Below are 20,987 nucleotides of genomic sequence, written 5' to 3' on the forward strand. Positions count from 1 at the left end.
GTTGCCAACTTAGTCAGCGTTAATTCTGTAAGTATAAGCCAAGCACCAAAAATTCAAAATTGCGGTTGTCTCGTTAATATGAGCCTGGCTCTGCGTGCCAGTTTCACTCAGCCAAAGACGATTTAGAAGAAGAAGAGATGCCACTCTGTTTAATTTTGATGTTGAAAGAAATGAGCATGCTCTTTGTTTTGTGTTTTAAACAATCTGGCTGATTGCAACACATATTAGTTTCAGACGGGTACCATAGCTAGCCAGTAGCTCATTAGCAGCCCTAGCGCATTGGAGCATAAATGACAGACATATTTCTTTTAACATCCCTGTTAAAATTTTAAAAGCACATCATTGTTAAAAGATTACGGCATTTTTAAGACGCTCTCAGTTGCCACCTCCAGCATTCAGAGCTGCAAGGAGCTCTGTCAGCCTATGAAGCTAACGATAGCTCACACAGCTAAAACGCAAAGCGTCATTGGTGGAATAAAAAAAAAACTTGTATCGTCATATATTGCTTGACACTATATTATCAATACATTGTAATACTTATATGTTTTATTATATCTGAATATCACTCACCGATGTAAAAATTAATAATGATACACTCTAAAAAGTATATTTTTGAAAAGTTGAAGTAACGCACTGTTTTGAATAAGTCTGACTCGGTTTTCTGCTTTAGCGATGGCAACGTACTTTTGTGGATTACATCAAATTGAAATTGTACTGTACTACATAGACCTGACATTGACTTGCTTTTCTTATGCAAATGAAAGCGCTTCAATTAGGTTTTCCTGTCTAACGTCATGACGTGGACGTTTACGTCAACGTCTTTTTCAGCTAAAATTTTCCTGTGAAGCCGCCATGTTTTCTCCTCGCACTCGTCTCGCACACGGTCACGGCGCCCCAACAAAACGGTAAGTCTAATACAGACAAAGTAATGTTTTACAAATGTTAATTGTCAGATAATACATTTTCTGCCTGTAATGGTTACAGTTTTTCGTCTTAAGGTTAACGTCAGTAAGCTAAACTGAGCCGGACCAGCAAAGTCATGCTGTGTCCTTCAGGTTAGCTTATAATTTTCGATTAATTTATTTGATTCTGTGAGAAATTGTTGGCCATTTGTTCAAACCATTTGTGTGTAAAACTTCCTGTGGCATTTAAAGGTGATAGTTTGGCTGTTAACTGGTCAGTAATTAATTGCATTTTGCCAGCGGACACATGTAGAGTGTAGTAATTTGCGCGCGGTGCTGAGTGCTCTGCTCTCCGGGTTAGCATGCTGTGTAGGCTACTGGTAAGGCCAGATACATTTACATTTCTTTACCACCGAGCTGCGTGCGCCTGTTGTTCAGTACACCGTGTGTGTGTGTGTGTGTGTGTGTGTGTGTGTGTGTGTGTGTGTGTGTGTGTGTGTGTGTGTGTGTGTGTGTTTGTGTGTTACTGCCGTCACCGCATCCGTTGCTATCAACGTTTTTAGTATGAATACTCAGGCAGCACCAATGAGAGTCGCATGCCGTTCTGATGAAAGCACGGAGGTGAGTCCGGCTGCTAAATAAACAACACCACTACTATTATATTAGTTTGCTAGCGGACAGGTAGAATAAACTGAACTGCGCCCGCGTGTCTGTTTGGGCCATTCGTTCCTACGTGTGTGTGTGTCATGTAGTTCTCGTGACAACCAAACACTCAACCTAGCTGTGAAACGCAGTGATAACTGCCTCTGTGGCTTGTTTGACATGGAGGCAGCAGTGGTGAAACCCCATAGTTATACGTTTCTCGGTGGTTAAAGCATTCACCAGTCCAGCTCATATTAGTTTGCTATATCGCAGCAGACTGTTTTCTCCTTCTTTACCACATTTGGCTTAACATTGAAATGAAACGCCACTCCCTTAGTTAATATTAATGCATGTTTAATTTTCTTTTCATGATTCTTTCCCTGATTGGTGGTGGTTACTTCAGGCCTGGACACAAATAATTGAACTACCCAAAGGTAAGTTAAACTGCAGTATTGAGTGCTAATGACAGTGCTATTTATAAGGCTTCAATGTGGCTGTGTAGCCACATTCAGTTTACCATGCAGGGTTAGAGTACAAGTTACTGCACCCTGCCAATGGCATGTATTTCTATATGTCAGGCAAATTGTTTTTCCAGTTCAGCCACAGTCCTTTTTAAAGCCATTTGTAGCCCTCATTATAAAAGTGTGCGAAGGATTCTCCTCAAAAGGATTAAACAGTGTGAAAATTAAAACTCATGTTGGGGAGGTGACGATAAGAAAAATGTAGTCAGGTGACGCAGCTTTGTTGTGACAAATGGCCATAAAAAGCTTATAGCCACTTTCAAAACAGTGGCAAAGTGCTATAGAGCATAATAACAAATTTAATACTGAGATTATATGATTTTTTTATTCAGGACACATGAAGATCCATAGTAAGATTGTATACAGAGTGAAGTAATTTGCATTTTCTTTTATTAATTCACTATTTGTTTTAGATCCATTCTGAGTTCCTGTGGTTCATGGCTGTTCCTGGGTCCATGGCCCAGTTACAGTCACTCAAGTCAGCCGATCAAAGGTGGATCAACAGGCCAAATGACGGACACTTTGGACCAGGTACATTTGGAGCATCAAACAAAACAAGTTTCCTTGGTAGCTTAGAGGGTGTCAGAGTTTCCCTATCTTTTACAGATACATAACAAGGGCAGACCATTATAGTGTCTTTAATATATGCAGCTCATGTTTCACCATCACACCATTGAGCTTACATTTATTTTCTAATGAAACTCTGGCATTACAAATGTCCATTTATTTTTAAATAAATTGTAGGATTTAAGTTTTAAGAGTGTCTTCGATTATGAAACTGATTTGAATTGAAAATTAATCAATATCATGTTGTCCTAGACTGACGACATTCTTCTTCGGAGGGAGTGTGTACCGAAAGCCTTCATCATCTGCCTCGCAGAGGATACAGATGACCTGATCAAGGAATATCCGGTAAGCTTCAACAGTTACACTTTTATGCAGGTTGAACAGGTGTTATAAAGTTCGGTCTACTTACGAGCGTAGTTCACGTCAACCGGGTAACTTTAATCTTTCATCACTCGTCCATGGCTGTGACTCATGCCCGACGGTGACTCTGCGCGCGTGTGTTAGTGTGCGCGCGCATGTGTGTCTGCAGTGCCGATACACACACACACACACACACACACAGAGGGACAGACAGATTTGGCAGACTAGCTTTTATCATCCCCAAATAGTTTGTAAAATTAATAAATGCGTGTCTCCAGAACATATTTAAAAACTGTATTAGCGGGGGAGAGAGAAAGGTTTTCGTTTATTGATTTTACCTAAATGGTTATGATTTACTAACCGGTTACACATGTACACGTGCACACCCCTACTCTAGATTGCAACAAATATGCAAAATATGACTAGAAATTATTTGATTTACTGTTGTACATTCATACGATAGAGGTACTAGTATAGTGGAAAAGTAAGTCAAGGGCCCTGAAAAAAATACAGATAAAATCAAGACACAAAGTATACTTGAATTACTCATTAGAATAATTAGTGCATGTTCACAAAATTGGACTCAAGACTAATGCCAGTGATATTATTGTACCATACAAGGTTCATAGTTAGTTACTGCATACAAGTGCAAAGTGATGACAGTGATGTTTTGTGTCATGTACTGTAGGACTCTGGAGCAGCTCGCCATTGCAGTGTTTGTCTTTTGAAAGGATGGGGAAGGACTGCAGGAGCCACCTGAAAACATGGGCCTCTTCATCGAGAGTGTGGAGGTTTTGCATGGACTGACCTGAACCTAGCTTTTCCAACACCCCTTTCTTTCACTTTTGAGGTGCTCCAGAAAATCATCATGCATCTCAAGCAACATAAGATGTCCCCCAAATCCTAAAATCTGTATGGCAGACTTGAAAACAGTGACTACACATGAGAGACAAATATTCTTCAAACCACAAGGTGATATACACAAATTTTGTCACACGTTTTTGGAAGAGCAGGTGAAAGGTTCCATTTTTGTTTCGATATGGTCCAAAAAGAACAAAACACACTGGCTGTAGAGCAGAATCTATGTTTAGCACGCACAAGAATACATAACTTTGGTGTTTTTGATGGTTTTATGCATTACTATGCACACAGTTTGTCAGATTTAAAACTGTAAAAGAAGTTCCTTTTTATATTTACAGACACTATCTCAATATGTATTATCACTTATAAGTAAAACCATTTTTGGATTAATTTTTTCAAACTTATTTTTAAATAAAAGGTGAAATGTTGAGATGGTATCATATTGGCTTGGAGGATTTTTATAACTTTAACTGGCGGCTGCCAGAAACAAGGAAAAAAGGACAACTTGCATTACACACCGTGTTTGTCTGATTTAAAACTGTAAAAAAAGAAAAAAACCTGTGAGTCATTACATTGAGAAACTATCAATATTTCAGCTTAGTATAAACATATTTGGACTTACTTTTTCAAACATATTTCAAAATTAAAGGTGAAATGGTGATAGTATATTTATAATGACTTACAAGATCTTTTTATTTTTATTTTTTTTAAGGTGAAGTCACCGATTCCTGAGACTGCTTGTAGTCCTAATCACTTTCTCAAAAATCTGTAAATATATCCTCACGATTTTGCGCTGAAAACCAATTCAGTGTCTTCCATTACAATGCCTATGCTCTGTAAACGGGCATGTGGTTCTCCGGTGGGCCCCTTTTGTTAACATACCCTTTGTTTACATACCAGTTTGCTGAGCCTAGGCTGTGTTTTTTCCCCCACACAATTTAAAACTATGTAAAAAAAAATACCAAAAGTGATTTGACAACAAGCGGTCTCCAGAATCCCTGACTCCACCTTAAACTGACGGCTGCCAGAAACATGGAAAAGGCTTACCTGCATTACACTGGTTGTCTGGTTTAAAACTGTAAAATATTTTTTCCTTTCCCATGTTAAATTACACTGTGACTATACTGGCTATAGCTGGTTATAATGGATTCTATATTGGAAAGATATGGGAAATATGTTGCTTGCCCGACTGTTATACACTGAAATGTGTTCGAAGGTATTGGCACTTTGTTTTCTACTTTTATTCAATAAAGTATATTAAAACAAACTGATTTGAAAATGTGATTTTATTTTAGAAGCAATTTTAAGTTGAATAAACTTAATTCAATCCTGTGTTACCGGTTGCCTTAATTCAATTAAGTTGGTCCAACTGTTTTCTTTTAGGTTCTACGGAAGCAATATTTTACTTTAGGATTAAACAAGAAATTGAGTCAGAAAACACTGACATTTTAAGTTGTTGTCCCTTAATTTTAAGTTGGATTAATGCAAACTTTTGATTTGAAAACAAACAAACTATTAAGTTGATCTGACTTAAAACAATTGTTTAAGTGTAACTTACATTCTTTAGTTCAATAAACTTAATTCAATCCTGTGTTACCGGTTGCCCTAATTCAATTAAGTTGGTTCAACTTTTTTCTTTTTAGAGTGTATATCTTAAATAAAGGTTAAAGGAAAATAAAGGTTATTGATTGATTGATCTTAATAAATGTGGGATTATTGGTAATACTACGTAGAATTTGCACTTCTCAAGTTTCCCACATACAGTATCTCTTGCCCCTGGTGTGGCAGAGGGGAAGTGAGGTGAATCAATTTGTATTTGTGTGTAAACAATGTCCCATACACTCGCATGTCTTTCATGTGATCACATTACTGTTTATGTGGCTGCTTAAGAGGACATGCAAGAATTGAGACTCATAATCATAACAACAACATACCTGATCTATAATCTATAACAAATATGTGTACTTGTGGATATGTGCTCAAAAGGCAATCTTGTTAACATTCAATTGTTCAATAGTCAGTTATCTGCGAGAACGTGGAAAATTGGCTGGTGCTTATGTTCTAGTGTAGGACTAATTTACACATGGAAAGGTGTAGCCTATATACAGTATAGACAGATGATGATGGGGCTCACTTGGAGGTTAAAAAGGGGGGGGGGGACAAAGTGAAGAAGCAGCCTGCCTAGTCCATCAGTACAAATCAAAATTAACCAAAGAAGAAGTGCATATAGGCTGCAGACTGTCAGTAGGCATTTTTGAAGTTTGTGATCAAACCGTTCGGTTATTGGCTTTAATTAGGCTTTTGCAGCTTCAGGCTGTATTTTTTAGTTTTGGAAATTACATCAGGGGGAGCTTAGCAAGCTCTGGTAGTAGCAGGGATCATTAGTGCCCATCCCCTCACACACCCCGGGCACAGGTAGCAGGGTTTAGCTGGACACAGGACGCTGATACCTGAGGTGTGTCCGCAGCAGTCAGAAATGACAAAAAAAAATAGGTTTATTCACATCAACAGTTTAAAGAGCTAGCATGCGTTAAAATTTTGGTTAAGACTGAAAAGCCTGAAAAAAAGAAAGTTCAAAATCTAGCCTCATTTAAATTGTGAACAGTGAAGAATGATCAGGTAAAAGGCAGGATGGTAACACCGCTTTGCCAAGTTGACTCCATCCATGGGAACATCTCTAGCGATGAATCATTTCTTGGCATATCAGCAGAAGTTGGTGGTAAAAAAAAGTATCATTTAGGCCTACATTTGAATGTGCGATCCATCTGACGAGTGCACGGACCGGACACATACTTGAAGTGTATTTTGGTTCAATCCCTTCCCCTCCCATTGGGTAATGCCAGAGGTTCTGACTTTTCAGATCAACTCCTGCCACAGCGCTCTATTTAACATAATCCAAAGCCATTTCTCACCCACTTGCCACCTGTAATGAGAAGAGCAGAGTAAAAGGGCACATTCTAAATGTCATTGCATGCACTACTCCTACAACAGACAAGCTAAGGATATATCTGGTAAACATTATAGTGTTGCTATGCAAGATAAAACAGTTACTGTGAGGCTAAAATCAATTTCACAGCTAAACCACTGTCTTGCTTCATGAATTTCAATGTTTATCCAGATGTTTTTCTGTCATTCTCAAGCCCAGGACTTCACTGGAGACAAAAGGGACTTCTGGTGAAACTAATGTACAAATGCCTCCTAAAGAAGCAGATAAAATGTGCTTGTCGTCGGTTGAATTAATATAGCATTTAATACGCCTAATATTCATTTGTTTTACACTACCAGATTGGGAATGAATTAGCTTACAGTACATCGCTGAGTAAAAGTCTGGGTCTAGTCACATTAGTTTATACATCAGGCCTTTCACTAGAAGATTGTATCTGCTGCTTTTTGCTAAGCAGTCTTAAAGCAATACTTCACCCATATGGAACCAGCATTCTATCATTATAAAATCAGTATTATAATATAATGAATGAGGTTTTTCTTTCCTCAGTCTTCCCTCAGTCTTCCCTTGGCCCAGCTGTCCTGTTAATCCTGACCCTTATGTGATGTCACAAGAAGGAAAATGTAGGGTTAGACAGTGAGACCATAAAACACTCTTTTTGCCTTTTCTCAGGCTAGGATGATCCGATTTCAATTTTTTTGCACATTTATACTACATAGGATCTCCGAGTTCAATACACCTTCATATTCCAACCGCTGAAGTAGTTCTTTAAGCTTGCTATGGCAATGCTGCTCCTTGGTCACTTTGCTTATGCTTACTAAAACTGTGGAAAAAATCTCAGTTTAGTGCACAATTGAAGGGATATGTAGGTTAGCTTTTATTTATGCGGAGAACATACAGTTTTTCTTCTGGCCCCCTTTGCAACAGTACAAGGCTGACTTTTGCTACAGAGAAGTCTCCCCCAAATTCCTTATAGTGACTGCACTGGTCGCCATCTCCATTAGGGAACACACTAACTATGCATAAGTACCTCATATAACCCCACTTCAAAAATAATGAACTGTCCCTTTAAACAATGCAGTATATGGAAACACAGGTCAATTGAGAAAAAAGAACAATTACGGTTCACCAACAGAAAAAATAGCAATCCCTGTTCATTCCTGTGTATATAAAGTATAACTCATCTAGACTGCAATGACACTAATGTAATGCACCATACCCCTGGTATGTGTTTAATAAAACACACTAGTGCCCTGAACAAACATTTGCTGAATTTTATTTCTATGTTTGATTGATGATTGCCACAGAAAAAATGGGGCATTGAGGCCCTTTGGCTACTTTCATGCAATCACTTTCCTTTTTATTATCTTTTTCCCTTTCACTTCTTTTACAAACTCTTAAAACAAACTCTAGACCTGGCACCGACTGAGATTGTAGTTATCCATTAGCGCCCTTGCAATTTATATATGTAGTTTAATACGATTTGACTTTATTACATTATGCATTTTGTGTACACTCAGATACTTTAGCAATTTTGTTAAGGTGAAGGCTTGTACAAATTGACTATGTGGGCCTGAGGAACTGATGTTCTGACTAGTTTTAAAAAGCATAAATGCATTCTTGTTCTTGGAATATCTATGAGGAATTTCAGGGCTATTTTACAACCATTTATTTTTCATTGAATGGGTGATTTTCCTTTCATTTTTGTATTACTTAATGTAAAAGGGACACTGGGGAGAGGTTAAAACTGTCCCCTGGAATGTGTGCTAAAATGACCAAGGTGTAGTTAGAAAGTCTAAGAAAAAATGCAAATGAAACACTGATGTAAATGACCTATTACATTGAGCTTGCAGGCAGAGAATTTTCCCCCTGTTGTATTACTGTAATGTGTCAAGGTTTAATGGAGGTAACAGCTTGATTCACACCACTTTGTTACCTGCTAATACCACAGTCTCCTTCTGTTCCTTACACTTCAGTTTAACTAAAGCAGTTCTATGCTGTGCAAATCACTTTCCCTTATTGTTTGTTGAAACTCTCCCTCTGGGATTCAATCCCTTGTCCTGCTGGTCACAATCTGCCTTCACTGACCTTGCAGCCATTATTACCATGTACACTTTAATGTTTCATCGTTGATGCTGGATCGCTTTCCACTTTGGCACATATTTTGAAATATATACAGTCAAAACCGAAATTATTCATACCCCTGGCAAATGTTGACTTAAAGTTAGTTTTATAAACCAGCAAGCTTTTTCTTGATTGGGGATGACACAGGCCTCTCCCAAAGACGATGTACAAGAGGCTTCATTGTTGAAAAAAAATATTTTTCAGCTTTTATTTACGTTTGAACAAAAGGTGGCATGTCCAAAATGATTCATACCCTTCTCAATAGTCAATAGAGAAGCCTTAATTGGCTATTACAGCAATCAAACGCTGGCCAGCTTTTTGCATCGCTCCAATGGTATTTTTGCCCATTCATTGTTGGCAATGAGCTCCAACTCTTCCAGGTTGGAGGGTCTTATTGCCAGGGGTATGAATAATTTCGGTTTTGACTGTATATGTTTTAATTGTATTATTATCAAAAATAGATTACACTAGAATCTTTTTCATCTTCTTTTTTATGACACTGTATGTGAACCTATGTAAAGAGATCCTATTCAGCAATGTGAAAGAGACCTGAGAAAATGGTGAGAGCAGACCTTGCTCATAAACCTGAATGCAAAATCCACCCAAGTATGATAGATATCATGTTGGAAATGCCATTGAATGACATTAAAAGGGTAATAGTTACTTCCAGCATGATGTAATTTAATCATAGGGAGGATGATAACAAAACATTTAAACCTGACTATGAATGTTAATCTATTTTACATCAAGCATATGTCACTTCTGTAGGAATTAAAAACATCTTCATAGTTCTATATTTTAAATGAAAGAATATATATTTTTTAATAATGCATCAGGCAATGGTCACTATGTGGGCGCAGCAAGACACTGGATAATGTTACCTCCTCAACAGGTGGGAAGTTTATGCTAACCAGAACCCAACACTGCGTTATGAGTTAATGAGTTTCCATTATGTAAGATATTTTAAAATTAACTTTTGACTTATTTGTTACACATCATATTAATACACTGACTACTGTCATGGTCTCAGCTGTGCTGTGTGTCATCCTCCTGCTCCTGCCACTCCCCCTGTCTGTCTGTGCTCACACCTGGTCTGCATCAGCAATCAACTCACCTTTATCTACTCCTGGTTTCCTGCAACGATAGCCAGATCGTACTTTGAACTCCCGTGGTAACTATACGTGCCTGGCTCCAGTGTATTTTGATATCGCTCTCACTCGTCCCTTGTAGTTCTTTGTCCAGTTATCCTAATTTTGTTTTCCTCTGTCTGCAGTTACCCGGATCCCTCATTCCAGCCCACCTGTCTCGCTCTCACCCCGGCTTCCTCATTCCATTACCGGCCATTCCCCCCGTGTCTTTACTGGTCAACCAAAATAAACCTTTTTTCATTATACTACTCCTGCCTCCGTCTGCTCTTGGGTCTGTATCACATAACCATAACAACAACGCCATGTTAGTCCAGCTTTGAGTTGGTCTAATATTTAATTGAGTTCACCACATCTCAAATTTTTTACTTTTTCTAACTATTTATTCTTTTTTAAATAGGCCTACAATAATGGAGTCAGTTTGTAGTTCTGGTTCACCTCTGTGCTGACACTGAAGATCTATTTTTTTTTTGGGGGGGGGGGGGATTAGACAAACTGCACTTAATCTTCCGAATCCATTGCCACACCATTTTCCTCAGATTTTACCAGCTAACCACAACATCCCTCCAAATATATGTTTAATTTTCCATGTCAGTGCATCTTTGACCAATCAGGTCATTTGTTTGTCATTTCCTTGCTGAGGAAACACAGCTGTATGAACAGTATCGGAGAATGAAGAAGCCTCCGTCGTCATTGCTACTTAAAATAGTTAGCGTTCTACTATGTTCTAATCAGATGTAGAAAACAGATGGGACTAGTTTCAACTGTTGAACTATGAATATAATTTATTTTATTTGATCAATGTTATGTGACAGCTGAACTTCCTCAAATAAAATAAAAAATATTGAATCCATAAAACTCACATGTCAGCCATCAATGAGAGCTTTGATATAAGGGTGTCAGAACATATTTTGGACACACGTTCATTTTATAAATAAAAAAATACTATTTACAGGTATTTTTTAACTGACAACACTTATTACAAATGATACAGTAACCAACATATGAACAGATCCTTATGTAATAACCTTCAGAATAGTGCTTAGAATGATTATGGAAAGTTTAGTTGATGTACTGTATGTCCTTTAGAATATAAGTGGTTCATAGTATTAAGATGGTTGCATATAGGAGAAATATACAGACTCAAACAGTCAAGTTGTAGTCAAATAAACACCTCAATGAATGAAGGAAGACATAAATGAAAGAAGGAATACATGGTATGGAAGCAAAACAGGCCAAAAAGTGATTGAAAGAAAGATGATTTTGCCTGCAGCGTCTCACCTTAAAGGGGACATATTATGCAAAAACTCGGGTTTAAATGTGTATTTCCGAGGTCTACTAGAAAAGGTTTTAATGGTCTATTGTACAAAAAGCCCATTAGTTTTCTACCAATGCCCATTTCTTCATTGCCTTTTCAGGCCTTTTTTGGCCTCTCCCTAAAAAATTTGGTTTTGACATCTACCCCCCTCCTATCTACATGGGCGTGCATGCACCGCCCTGCTCATTTACTCTATACCTACCTATATGGGCATGGCACACGCCCAGCTGTCAGTTTTGTTTACTTTTGGCCAATGCAGCATGGAGATCGATGTTACCATGTTTACCTTCATTTCTACAGCAAATATCAGCACACTTATCACTTCTAAACCAAAAGCTTTACAACTGAACCTGGTCAGGCAGGAGTCTGAGCTGAAAACTGTGAAAATTGCATCAAGATTTCTGGTTTCCCTGACATTATCCTCAGGTAAATACAGTTTAAATATGTCACAGTCCGTAACAGAATATGAGCTAAGTATTTATGAATAAACTCTCTAAACTTGTAACATACAACGTTTTATGTATGTCTCTACAGGTTAAACTGGGGAATGATCTACAACCCAGTGGAGTGAAAGCTTTGGTTGTGAAGCCATGCTGTAAATGTACAGTAACGTGGCAGGAAAGGAATGTATCATGTCAAGATCCACTGGAAAGACATTATCTTTTGTAAAAAAAAATATATAGAAACAATTACAGTCAGAGCTGCAAATTATCTGACACCCTTTCAATATCTAGTAGGTAATGTATCATTTGTATTGTGATCACTCATTTATAATAAAGTTTTACTGTTAAAACATGTATTGTGTTGCTTACTGTCACTGTTTGCTTCGTGTAGTAAAGGATTACTTGAAACTCACATTTTCATAGTCAGGATGTTGGACTAGTTTTCAGACCGATCTACATGCATTGACTTATACGTTTTTTAATTCAACCCTTTATCTCTCTGAAGATGTTTTCTTTGAAACAGTATCATTACATTTTAAAATGACCAAAACCATACTTAAAAATAAAGCAGTTTATTCATAGCCAGTGAAATGGAAATATAAAGTGTACATAATTCAAACAGAAGCAAAGCCATATTGTATGTAACTGTCCAGTTGTTGCTGGTGGGCCCTGAAGAAGACCACCTGTTCCACCCAGTGAACAGTCCTCTGATGGAACAGATAGTGTGACGGTCCTTGTGGGTCAACGCTCCGTCAGGTCACCCAGATAGCTGTAAAACATGGCACATTCAATGTTACATCATGTGTAGCCTACATACATGATACATCTGTAGTTATGGCAAAGCTACAAACTAATGAAAATATATTTTTTCTTCCATTATTAAATAAGATGGGCCACTAATAAGTTCAGTATAGCCCTTGCTCAAGAAGAAACGAGTTCTGAGTGATACTGTGTGCTTTTTGAAATATAATGGACAGGAAACAAACAGCAGCAGAGGCAACTTACAGTAGGCTATTCCTGTCTATTATATGACACTGGAGATGTAATAGGCCTACTGCTGCATGTACCACGACTGCTTGCATAACTACACACTGTCAACAACAAACAAATACTCTTCAGTTTCCAACACACCATACAGTTTCACCGTGTTTTCACACAGGGGCTGTCACGGACAGACTCACAGATCTAACCGTTAGCATAAAAGCTAACGGGCGCTAACGCTAACGCTAACTACTTAACCCAGAGACATTCTCTCGTTTCAGTCGGCGTTGGTTATTATAGGAGGGATAAATTAAAGCACATTACACACATTGAACTCATAAACGGACAGGTTTGTTTTTAAAATAGGACTACTTACATTTCCAGAGGAGAGATGGTGTCTCTCTGTCTTCCAGGCACAATCTCCTCCACACTCCAGTATAACAGCAGATCACACTCGATTGCCAACCTCTGCTGGGCATAGCCAAACAAAAAATCCATTCAGCCCCGGTCTGCTTCGAGGCTGGGGTGTGATGGTAGCTTGAGGATGAGCTAACACTGCAGCTTGCTTCTCCTCTGTTGTTGCATGAGCGAGTGGAGGCTCAGCTGTGTGTGATTACCAACGGGGCGTCTTGATTTGCCAATCAACTACCGAGTTTCTGGTAAGCTTTCCCGTGGGAGTATTTATGGTAATGAAAACCGACCGGTTTCGTCACCAGTCTGTGTTTTTTGGAAGAAACCTTCAAATCCCCCTTTTTTCTAAAAAAGCATCCCTGAAGAAACTGACACATTTGTTTTTTTGAAGCTTGTGTGTGCTGGTAGAGACCCCAATAACCTAAAAGGGTGCCCAAACACCTGCAATGTTTTGTTTTTCATAATATGTCCCCTTTAAAGGTGCAGTCAGGATGTTCAGATGAGTTTCAGTCAAACGTGTCAATTTAAAGACACTAATACAAGTCTCATACTTGCTGAAAGCAGGGGGAATCACAATTGTGTCAGAATCTCAGAAGCTGGTCTGCAAAGTAGCCCCATAGATAGTAAATAATATGGATGTAGCATCCGGGCTGACCTCAGTTATTCACACGGCATCCAATAATCCTGGTTTGTGCGCGTCGCCATTTTGTGAGGGGGTAGGGAGATAGCTGACGTATACCTCCGAGGCAAAGTGAGGGACAACGGGCAGAGAGCTGTCACTCAAGAGATCGCGCCAATACATTTTAACCTCCGATAAAATAAAAACTAGCGTGGTCCGAAAAAATTCATCCCCCTCAGTGTTGTCATGGAGATATGACCTAAACATACAGACTAAAATGGTTTTGTGGACCAGGCTGTAAATAGGTTTAATAAGACTTTGAAAACGGCCTGTCTAACAAGTGAGTCAAACAAAAATGGCTCAGTCTTGGTACCATCCCCCTAGTGGCACTTCCGGTTACTACAGTTGAGGTCACTTCCTTATTGGATGCTGGTAAAAATCGCTGAGGTTGGGGCTTGAGTAGCCCCCTCCACTGACCCCATCACGTATGCATTTGATTTGTCCGTGAGTGAGAGAGAGAACGTTTGTGAATGTGTGTGTGTGTGTAGAGAGAGAGAGAGAGAGAGATAGAGAGAGAGAGAGAGAGAGAGAGAGAGAGAGAGAGAGAGAGAGAGAGAGAGGAAGAGGGACACTGGCAGTGAGCTGCAGGGAGGCCAAGCATGGATGGATGGATTTCTGTTATATGGTAGTGCGCAGCCGCTCTGATAGTGTCATGGCTCTCCTGCTGTATTTTAAAATTTATTTTGAAGCTCAGGTGTATATGCCTCACAAGTCGGGGCGAACTTTGAAGCAGGGGGAGTGTTCTTTTGAAACTTACAAGAACTCAAAAGACAGAAAAACAAAACCCCTGCTTGCACTTTAAGAGCAAACTCACCTTGTGTTGCATGCATGGACGCCCTTCAATTACACACAGCGCACACCGCATCGTGTCTCAATCATTGGTTAGTCAAACATAGTAATTGTTCTTTCAGGAAAGTAACAAGAAAGGCTAACACACACAACTCGATAACACTGCCTTCCCTTAATGTCCTCCGCTTCACTGGTTATTGTCCATGATGACACTATTACTCTTCTCCCCATGGTAAAACTGATGGACAACAAATTGACTGCATACGCTAAACCTAAACCCAACAAGGTATACAGCCATTAACCAGTAGCTTTGGCGACCTGTGTTTCAGGGTCTGGGAGGGGTGTGGGGGGTTTGCTCTGCTCTGCTCTGCAATGGTTAAATGAGCCAAGGAAGAAAGTGTTGCGGTTAATTCCCAGTGAACTCTCTGCAGTGCAGCACTTTTCTGTTTCAAGATGAATCTTTTAGCTTATGTAAAGCATTGGGGGCTACAAGGAGAGATGGTCCTAATGCACTCCCCTCAGCTTAAACACGGCACTCTACATTTAAGCGCTGTGAAGTCTGAAGGCGCAGCTGCATGATTCACTCTCAAAGTGCTGTTTGGAGACGCCGAGATAGTGTCAGAAAATGGACTTTCGCCACCGCCGAATTAAAGAAGTGGTCTTTCTGTGATTTCTAATGTTTTGGCTTTCTGAAAACTTATTTTTCTTAAAATAACTCCACTCTTTGCAGCAATTGGTCACTGTGCCTATGTGTGAAAAAGACTGATTGCAGGTGAAATGACAAGCTCACTCAAAATTCTGACTAAAACCAGACCTATATGTTTGCATTAGACCCAGAGTATGACTTCTGTTCAACATAAGGCCTACACTCAGCAATTGGAAATAGAGTTGCAAAGCTGTATGTAACCGACAATAATTTATCAGAAAAAGGTACGCACTATAGCTTTAAAGCGGCAACGGGTAACTTTTAAATATCTTTTAAACAGCCTCATGTTTCCTCTCATAATCATAAATTACCTTTAACAGCAAACGAGACCATCAGTGCAAAGAAAGACGTTTTTATATAGTTTTTATTACTGCATTTGATCTGGTCGTACACCCAGTCCGATTTTCGGTTCACGCGTGCATGCTCTATGGTCACATATCCGTATTGGTCACAGATTTCAGTGTGGCGCAGTTACGCGATTTGAGAAGCCTATCCCTCCAGGTGAGGGAAGGGGAGCGGGAGCCTTGTTTGAGACAGTTGTTTGTCGTCATAATGACTGATAACGGGGCTGAACCATAAAAGAAAAAAAAGAAAATGCAATGAAGAAAAGCGAAAAGGGAGAGTGATAGTCGGGCGGGAGGGCGTTGCCAAGCAACGTATACACAATTTCACGCAGCGAACCTAGACTGCAGCATGGACTGCAGTGTTTACTCCTAAATGAATGAGCGGTAGCCTACTAAAACAAAGTTTACTTTGCCTCACCAGCATCATCAGATGACCATTATTCATCTGAAATAGTCATTATTTACAACATAAACACATTACCTCATCGTGATACTAACTAACTGCCATCTCTCGTTCATTCGCTTTGTGTGGGGACACGGACTCGTTCAGCTCCGTGAGAGGTGACAATGCATCAACTCATTGCAATCAGGTGTGTTTAGCACTTACTGGCATTAGTTGATGCTGTGTCACCCATAGACTCACGGAGCCGAAAAGAGTCCGGTGCCCTCACACTTTGCTTTCAACACACGGACACGCACCATATTGCTTCCTGATTATTTGAATCTGCACGCTGCCTGCACGAGCTAGAAAACAGCTTCACGACAGCTGGCGTCGTAATAATACTACCGCTTTTGTTCAAAGGTGTCGCCAACGTGCCGACTTACTCGTAGTGGCTTTAAGCATGTTAAGGAAATTGTTTCTATCTTTCAAAGGTAATGAGGTTGTGATTGTCTTCCCACAGTCCTGATTTTATTCTATTTCTCTTCCTATACTTCTAATGTAGCCAACCTCGTTTCCATATTGTTCAGCAGCAATTGGGCCTTGATTGCATTTGTGCCCAAAAATTCCAAAACATGATTTGGCTCAACCCAGGTGCCCTAATACGTAGTGTTTGATTTAGCAACTGCTCTAATGCCCAATTTAAGGAAAGTATAAGCCAATGTGTCATCACAGTCACCAGGAAGGCCTTGAATGAGTTCCAAGATTACTAACCAAGGATGAAACACAGTCTTAGAGTTGTTTTTTAATTCATTTGTTTATTAATTCTTATTATTTGACAAGTTGATATAACAAGCTCCCCATTATCATCAGATCAGCTGATAGTTTACAAATCTTCCGTCGCAGCCTTAAAACATCTCTTCAGACTGCACTTTGACTTAAACAAATAATAATAACAAAATTCCACTTGTTACAACTCCGTGTAGCACTTACGTACATGTGGCACCTTTTAGTTTGGTTTATTTGAAGCTATAGTAGGGGAGAACGGGGTAATTTGTCACACGGGTTGGTTGTCACAATCGTTATATCTCGGAACCAGAAGGTGCTGTCTATGAAATTTTGGTATGTAAATATCCAGAATTGGGATCAGAGGTCACCTACATAGTCTTCCTTGGAGTAAGACTGCTGAATTTGAGGTGAGACGACTGTTTGTGTTTTTCATGTCAAATTGAAAATATTTAGCTCCTCAGTATTTTTCTTCTAGGCTTTTACACAATGGGTTTATAACAAAATACTTGTTGCCCATACAAAGTATGAAGGGTAAACTATATTTTAGATTGTGGTTAGCAAGCTAATTAGTTGTCAGATGGTTGTTGGCCTTGATGCTAGCAAGAAATTCAAGTTGGGGTTGGTCGTCACATTTTTTGGGGGGTTGGTTGTCACATGTTATCTCAAGGCTGCAGCCAGAAAAGGAACCCAATAACGAAATAAATTGTCAAGCTGTATCCTCACTGACACCCCAGAGAGGGAAAGAATAGAGCAGGAAAAGGCAGCTAGCATGCAAAAGAAAAAAGGGCAACAAAATCAAAACAACCCAGTGCATCCCAAACTAGACCAGCTGCCAAGGCTACAGTAAGTTATGTAGGCCTATTTGTCAACTTGACAATGCAATTAAACTTTCAAATTTAGTTCTACTTTCTTGCCTTCTTTTTAAGATTATTCCCATTAAGATAACATTGTGACAAACAACCCCATAGTGTTTGACAACCGACCCCTTGATGGGGTTGGTTGTCACAATGTGTAAGGGTGTCTTTGATGATTAATTTCTTCTTTATTACAATAAGATAGAAAAAGTGAGGGGTACATATTTCAAGCCAACACCTTAAGCTTCAATTTAATGTAGGAATGACTATTGAAAGATGATTAGGTGATAAGCAATTCTCACTAGAGTAAAAAGTGTGCCTACTTACCCCGTTCTCCCCTACTTACATGATTCATGTTGTTCTGAGTTTGTACCTTCATTGTTGAATGCAATGGAAGTCGCTTTGGATAAAAGCATCAGCTAAATAAAATGTATGTAATGTAATGATATGCATAAGTATCTGAGGGGAAAACATTGTTACGGCAACTTGAGCGTTTTTTCATGTGGACATCCATCTAGCTTTTAAGTAGTTTCTCTTTGGACCTTCCCGGCAAAATAATTCTTCCTTGTGTGAATTGTGGTGTTGCTGTTTGGTCAACCTCAACCTCTGTATTATCTGTTAGCTGCACCTGACGCCAGGACAAAAGCACATGGAATAGGCCATAATGTCTTATTTGGCCGTCCTGAATTAATTTGCCCGGGGGAAATAAAAGAGCTATAACATTAAAAGCATGGCGTAATGTGTGTGTTTTAATGCATCATGTCTTATTAACCTTTGTATTCTGCAAATTATTTTTCTGTATGTGCTTTTACGTAGGTCGCCGTCACTAGAAAATGAGCAAATTCCAGTATCTTTCGAGTAAAGATAATCGTTGATGGGTAAAAGTGATTGTGTTGTGTACAACCTACTTGAGCAAGCATATAGACTCATGTCAGTTCTGAATGCTCTAATTGGCTATAATAAGCCAGGACACAGGGCTTTTTTTCTTCTTCTTTTCTTCTTTTCATTCTCGCTATGGACAAATCCCTCTCTAACCACTGTCCATGACCAACACCATACAAAAAGGTATGATGGTCTATTGATACATTTTGATTGGTGTGATTTTCCTTAGTCATTTTTCTTTTTTACAATTCATATGAAGATGGTGATTGAGTAAATGAGGGTTATAGTTGACTATTTATTATAATTTGTATTACCATCATTACATTTTGATATAAAAGTATTACTTGTAATAATTCAGGTTTTTTGTTTAAATTATTGTCTGTACTATTTGATATATTATATATTATATGCTCATCCTTATATTATATTATATTGTTCCACGTTTTGTTCTGATTGTTCTCTTTTGTTATTGTTTGTAATATGTGCTTTGGTGACATTTTGTACCATAATAGTCATGCCAATAAAGCTCATTGAATTGAATTGAGTGAGTGAGTGAGTGGGTGAGTGAGTGAGTGAGTGAGTGAGTGAGTGAGTGAGTGAGTGAGTGAGTGAGTGAGTGAGTGAGTGAGTGAGTGAAGTCCTCTGTTAATGGTGACCTGCCATCTCTCTCTCCCATATTCCACAGTTTCATAATGATTTCATGCCCCAATGACTTGCTCATTCTATTGAAAAGGAATGCGTGTTCCCGGAGAATTTATTATTAGCTTCCATTTTTCTGAACAAACAAGCACCAACAAAACCTCACACCTTTGTCATCAAATTGCAGTGCAGGTTTGTTAGACCATCTATAATGACCAAACCATTTAAAGGGATTTTCACTTTAAAGCTCTCTACATAATTATGGAAGAAAGGGGAACATGAACATGATTTTTTTAATTCACACACCGGGAAAAACTGCAAATAAAACATGAATTGTACTGAATTAATATGTGAGCTAGAAGAACATTCTGTATGACTGTGATCTTATGTCTTTATTTTTGAATGGCTTGGCTGGTTAGCAGTGTCTATACAATGTCACACATAGCAATTAACATGTCTGCTGTGAACTCAAAAGAAAAATTATGATTAGGATTTTTTTTAACGCACAAGGATGAATGTGGCTCAATATTCCAATAATTACTTATGATTTTTTCGTCACTCTGTGTGTGTGTGTGTGTGTGTGTGTGTGTGTGTGTGTGGTTGTGTGTGTGCGTGTGTGGTTGTGTGTGCGTGTGCGTGTGCGTGTGTGGTTGTGTGTGCGTGTGTGTGTGTGTGTGCTCCCTATTAACCTTAGTTCACCTATGAACTTTTAAGAAGGGTTAACAAAGATGAGTCACACAGGGTGCTGAAGGCAGAGCTGCTATAATGTAGAGTGCTTTCCCTGGGTTAAGTTCATACATAAGACTCTGTTGGAAGCATGGTGGAATCATTTAATTGCTTAATGTGTGTGCTTTGTAAATTGAAATGTTGGTATCATCTAAAAGGGTACAAGAAAAAAAAGTAAGTTACAGAACAGTAGATGATTTTTTTTATTGTTTTTTTAACAGTGGAGTTTTATTAATTCATTTTATACATGAGATTTTTCTAAAGTTGAGGAGGAGCATGAATTACAATCAAATGTTGTGTTCGGCAATGATATGAGCTTTTCCAGAAATTGGCAACTGTGGGGAAAACGGTATGGGGAAAATAGTTGCCAAAACCGGAGTCGGAAATTGTGTAAAGAAAAATTCTAGTTCATTTATTCAAAGTGGACGTTAAGCACTCCTACAGAAGAGTATAGTCGGTCAGAGTGTGTCTGGATGTTTTGGAATTGGAGGCAGCAGGCCAAATGGTTTCATTCTCACTCAGTGGCCCCGTTGCATGCTAGCACATTGGCTTGCCAGTGGCTCTCTCTCTCTCTCTCTCTTTCCACAGGGCAAAATAACTCCTTGGAGTGCAATTCACTGCTGCCTCTCAATTTGCATGTTATTTAGTTCGCCTGGTCTCGTGGCTTTTTCCATTCAGCTCCATCATATGTCATCTGCTTTTCAGAGGAGTTTTTTGGTGCTTGAAATTATCGGATATTTTTTTATCTTGATCGTGCATTGGGTTTTAATGTATCTCTCTTTGATTGTGCATTCTTATATTTGTTTACTTTCAAACTAATGAAGCGTTTGATTGAATTTACAAACGAATTATCTCTATTCCCCACCAAAAAGTATTGTTCCGTAATGATAAACAATTAATCTTTCCTATTACATTAATTATTAAAGCAAGAGAGAATTCCGTGTTGCAAAGTGATAGATGGTGGCGGATGAAAATCAAAAC

General features: G+C 38.9%; 1 long non-coding RNA gene across 1 annotated transcript; it reads left to right on the forward strand.

Annotated features, from left to right (window-relative positions):
- The first annotated feature begins 840 nt into the window (after window positions 1-840).
- Window positions 841-4,210, forward strand: LOC307256306. Its single transcript, XR_013845058.1, has 5 exons — window positions 841-905; window positions 1,948-1,978; window positions 2,479-2,596; window positions 2,885-2,977; window positions 3,681-4,210. It is a non-coding gene; the product is annotated as an uncharacterized lncRNA (long non-coding RNA).
- Window positions 4,211-20,987: the final 16,777 nt, after the last annotated feature.

Source organism: Ammodytes marinus, assembly GCF_949987685.1.
Source record: "Ammodytes marinus genome assembly, chromosome: 10".
NCBI classification, from domain to species: domain Eukaryota; kingdom Metazoa; phylum Chordata; class Actinopteri; order Uranoscopiformes; family Ammodytidae; genus Ammodytes; species Ammodytes marinus.